The 5463-nt window shown below is 40.9% G+C and overlaps 1 non-coding gene across 1 annotated transcript; it reads right to left on the bottom strand.

The window, feature by feature from the left end:
* Positions 1-2398: 2398 nt before the first annotated feature.
* LOC111827485 lies at positions 2399-2505 on the bottom strand. The gene has a single exon (XR_002831090.1). It is a non-coding gene; the product is annotated as a U6 spliceosomal RNA (small nuclear RNA).
* Positions 2506-5463: the final 2958 nt, after the last annotated feature.

The raw sequence follows: 5463 nt of genomic DNA, 5'->3' as shown, positions 1-5463 counted from the left end.
CCATTTGGGCAAATTTGACAATGGGAGGGAAGTCACCAGGTGGCCCATAAACCATCCTTGATCACTTCATCATCTGCTATTGTCCAACTAGAGCCCACAGGTGAGAAAACCCTGGCGGGGGTGGGGGTGGAAGTTCTCAAGTTCCCGGAGTAGGAGTACATACTTAGAAAAAAGGAACTTTAGTAAATCCAAACACTGTGTAGTAATAGGCACTTTATTTTACATAGATTGCCTAATTTCTCCCAACATAACTGTGAGGCAGTTCCAAGTCAATTCACCAAATAGTCAAGTCTCCAAATAGCCAATTCTCTAAATTTACCAAAATTTTGTTTTAAATATTTATAATAATTTGTATTGATGAGGCAGTTTAATTAACTTTTAAAGCATTTCCAAGAATGTTCAATTTATTTCTACCCCAGTTCTCTGCTGCTGCAGATGGAAGAGCCAGCGTAGAGAGAGGAGCTCTACTTGCAGAAATATACAACCTGGTCTGAGCTGCAGGTGAGATGGGAAAGGGATGAGGTATAGGAAAAGATGGAGAAGGAAATGGAAAAAAATAGTTGAATGGAATATTGGGTAAACTGAACACATGGCAAACTAGTTTCAATTACTTGGATTTTGGTAAACTGGCTTGTTTACCCATAAACCAGGTGGTATTAACCTTACTCACAGACAAGAAAATTAAGAAATGTTCAATAACTTTCATAAAAAGTCACAGCTACACTCTAGGTTCTTCACACACAACCTCATTTTATTCTCCAGTAATCTCTGCTTGGTAATCCTGAGGGAGAGAAAGAGGAGGAGAGGGGGTGGGGGGAGGAGGGAGGGAGTGAGGGAAGGAGGGAAGGAGGGAAGGAGGGAAGGAGGGAGAGGGAGAGGGAGAGGGAGAGGGAGAGGGAGAGGGAGAGGGAGAGGGAGAGGGAGAGGGAGAGGGAGAGGGAGAGATCAATTTGTTATTCCACTTATGCATTCATTGGTTGATTCTTATATGTGCTCTGACTGACCTGGAATTGAAACCACAATCTTGGTGTATTGGGGGAGGGGGGGGGGGAACCCAGGGGTGGGGAACCTTTTTTCTGCCAAGGGCCATTTGGATATCTATAACATCAATTGCAAGCCATACAAAATTATCCACTTAAAAATTAGCCTGCTATATTTGGTCAAACATTTAACTAATTCACCTCTAATGCCTTGGCAGAGCCAGACCAAACGATTTCATGGGCCTTAAAGGTACAGCCAATTGAGCTACCCACCCAGGGCCTCGCCTAAATAATTTTATTTTTTTAATCCTCACTGGAGGATATGTTTTACTGATTTTAGAGAGAGGGAAGAGAGGGAGGAAGGAGAAGGGGGGGAGAGGAGAGAGAGAGGGAAGGAGAAACATCTGTGAGAGACACATCCATCGGTTGCCTCACTTAAGTACCCCCACCAGGGATCAACTCCACAACTTAGTGCCCTGACCAGGAATCTTCTGACAACCTTTTGGTGCAAGGGACAATGCTACAACCAACTAAGCCACAAGGGCCAGGGCGCCCCAAAATAATTTTTAATTGCCACCTCAACCAATGCAGTGTTGTCTTATCATAATACAACTAGTGGCCCGTTGCACGAAGATTCCTGCAATAGGCTTTCCTTCCCCTGGCTGCCGGCACCGGTTTTCCTCCGGCACCCAGGACCCAGGCCTTTGGTCCAGCCAAAGCAGCGAGGCTTGGCTTCTCCCCCGGTGATCCAGGCCCCCAGCCCCTCCTTGAGCGGAGTCCAGGGCCGGCAGGAAGCTTGGCTTCCTCCATCGCCAGGAGCAACCCAAGCCTCCTGCTCGTTCCAGCTCCATGACCACCACCATCTTCAGTCATCTTCAGTCTTCGTTCTGCGCCTGTGTATGCAAATTAACTGCCATCTTTGTTGGGTTAATTTGCATAGTTGCTCTGATTGGCTGGTGAGTGTAGCGGAGTGACGGAGTGGCGGAGTGATGGTTAATTTGCATGTTTCTCTTTTATTATATAAGATGCCACTTACTCTAGAGTAGAGTATCTGCTATTCAGAAGTTGTGTAGCACTGTTGCCAGACTAAACTGGGATAATTTCATTTAGCCTGGAAAATCTTACTTATACATATGATTTCAGATAAATTTTGCAAAACTAAAATTCTTGAGAATCCCGATTATCATCTTTACAGACCCAAACTGGCAATTCAAAAGAAAGTCTGGGCTAGTCTCCTTAAATAAATGTAAAAACTAAAATAATTCTGAAATGTACAAGACCATTAGTGCTGTTCAAACTATGTGCCTTACAACTGGACTCTTCAGGGATTCATCACATTTATGATGACGCTAGGAGACAATGCTAGAGAAGTCATAGCTCACCCATTGACACATAAAACCTGACTTTTCTTTTTTTTTTTAAATATGGAACGCTTCACAAATTTGCGTGTCATCCTTACGCAGGGGCCATGCTAACCTTCTCTGTATCGTTCCCATTTTAGTATATGTGCTGCCGAAGCGAGCACAAACCTGACTTTTTTTACAACAACAATTATGTTTCCTTCTGCCAATCAGATAGTAGAGCTTAAGGCTCTCTAAACAACTGAAAATACGTTCTGCCCTTTATGGGAAGCAGAAAAACTCTCTATTCATAGATCTTATGACACAATCCATATATAAAGCATTTTTAAAATATTAACATTTTTACTTTTACACTGCCTGTTTTTACTAGCAAAGTTACAATTCCTATAAAATATTTTAATAACCAATTAAACTGGTATTTATAAAAAGCATTAAACATGTTGTGATTCCTCATTGGATTCAAAAATCGCTTTGATGTTACAATGGGGAAAGAGATCTTTTCAGCAAATATGAATATTGCAAATTGACACATTGAAAAATGAAGAGTTGACAAATTTAATTTTTTAAGTCCATTTCAGATGTCTCTTTTGCACTTAATGCCTCTTTAATTATTTCTGATCTTCACTGTACACCCAAGGCTACCCTTAATGTTTTATCAAATAGAATGCAATTCTACCTAACCTCTTTTGAAATCAACAAAAGCTATAAATTTAACTCAAAACAGCTTTTGTAGTTCAATTAGATTCAAGGTCATCTCAATGCTTTTAATTACTAACCAAGATTTGAGGAGGTTTGCAATTGGTATAGTTGAGGAAAAGAGCAGCTGGCTTATTCATTTTGTTATTAAAGAGCATTATAAACACTGTGTCTTGGCAAATTGCAACTTCTCTGGACCACCAGTGGTAAGCACAAAGAACAGAACAGAGTAAATGATTTTCAAACATTAGTGTTTACTCACTCAACATAAACTTTAAAAATTACTAGAAGACTCTTAAATATTAACAAATGTGATTTATGCTTTAACTCATAATTTGTATATAACCAGATTCCATTCTGAAACCAGCCTTGTTACAAACTGTGAATGCCTTTCAAATTAGCATAAAATTCATTTAAGTCTCTTCACTATAACCCTGTGCAGGATCAATATAGAAGTCAGCCACTGAGGAACCCATGACGATTCTTCCGATTTCTTAAGGAATAAGTTTAACTTCAGTCTCCATACATTTAATTTCTAATCAAATTCAATTCTAAGTTTCAGGATTTATTCAAGACGTTGAGGAAGATGATATAGATGTGTGACATAGTCAGGCAGTCACACACACACACACACACACACACACACACACACACTCCATCCTCCCAAGATTTTTAGAGGCAACCAGGAAGGCTCAAGTATCTTTGCCACCCATTCCCCCATGATCCTCTATAATAAAAGCCTAATATGCAAATTGTCCTCTAACAGGAGTTCGACGGCTCGCTATGACGTGCACTGACCACCAAGGGGCGGCACAGAACATGGCGGGTGTCGGCAACGCAGCACGGCAGCGGGCAGCTATGCAGGCACTGCCAACCCCGATGGGCCCCAACGAGAGCAGGACCGTGGCAGGATGGTGGAGCAGGTGAGCAGGCAGCACCAGGCCGAGGCAGGTGCAAGCAGAGCTGCGGGACTGGGAGGCTGGGGGCGCAAGCTGGGCTACGAGGCTGGGGGTCCGAGCTGGGGCCTGATCTCCGCAGGCCATCCCCAAGGAACCCCACCTGTGCATGAATTCATGCACTGGGCCTCTAGGCTATAATAGATAGAAGGCAGCCACAGAAGAGAGCCTAAGCACTGATCTGACCAAGCTAGAGATACTGGGTTTGGGGGTGGATTTGGAAGGCAACATGCACATGTGAGGCCTGGTACCAGAAATCTTAAAGATTCAGAGGACAAAAGGCATTGAGAATATACCTCTGAGAGAGAGAGAGAGAGAGAGAGAGAAAACAGAGCAAATAACCTACCACAGTGCCTCAATTCTATCTCAAGTACTGGGCATTTATTTTAAAAATAAGTACTGCTGACAACCCTAGATTTTAGTATACAAAATATCTTAGTGAACTGGCTGTTGGCAAAGGTACATAAGTATTTCTAAAAATCGATTCCCCCAAAACAAAAGAAAACACAAGATGGTCTGGGCAGAACTGCCATATCAGAAACTAAAAACTATCTCAATGTCCAAAATCAAAAACAATAGGCTGTCATATAGCTATTAAAATTTTTAAGTAATTTCATGTCAAATGAATAAAGTTCATAACAAGAAAGGCTTTAAAACAAAAGGCATAAAACTTAATGGCATATATAATCACAATAAGCAAAAACCTAGGATTTGAAGTCCAGAAGAAAATATTTTTAAAATGTAATGAAAGTTGCTTGGAGGCAAGACTATAGGTAATTTCCCCTTAATTTTCTGTATTTTCTACAGTGACCAACCATTTCTAATTTTAAAACATTAGATTACCTAAACAGTTCACACCTATGGACCTAAGGGCTACAGGCAATTCAAGCACAGAGCTGAGAGATCACACCATTTAAAATTTAAATACAAGATACAGCTAAATCCCTCCTGCTTTTATTTATATGCAAGCACTTCCAACTGTGTTCCCCTGGCTGTGTCCCTTAGGCAATGCTCTGGAGGTGCTTTACAAACAAGCATTGGAAGCACTGAATATTCTCCAACCATGAGTCCCATCTATGCTCCTGAAAACTAGCTTTGGAGAATAAATTTACCGTATTTCCTATTACCCATGAATGCTCGGTAATTGGTTTTTCCTTATCAATGGGCACACTATATGAAAATCAAACTTACTTTGAAATATTTTGAAAAAGTTCACAGCAGATAGGAAATTTTATCTTCAAAAGTTAAATGCCTTTCTTCATCACAGTAGCACTTTCAGTAACTACTTGCCATCAGTTAGCTCTAAATTCCAGCCAGCCCAATTATCTCTCAGATTTGATCTGTCAGCAAGTAAGGAAATATATTTTTGTGAGAAAGCAATTGTAATTTCCCACATTAGGTGATTGATTAAGTTCTCTCCTCTAAAAGGCTGATTGGTTTCCTGGTGCCAGTAAAATGATTGATGAATAT

This window comes from Myotis lucifugus, unplaced genomic scaffold (assembly GCF_000147115.1).
Source record: "Myotis lucifugus unplaced genomic scaffold, Myoluc2.0 scaffold_173, whole genome shotgun sequence".
In the NCBI taxonomy this organism is placed as follows: domain Eukaryota; kingdom Metazoa; phylum Chordata; class Mammalia; order Chiroptera; family Vespertilionidae; genus Myotis; species Myotis lucifugus.
Note: the sequence above shows the minus strand (reverse complement) of the source record. Positions and strands in the feature narration are given on the sequence as shown.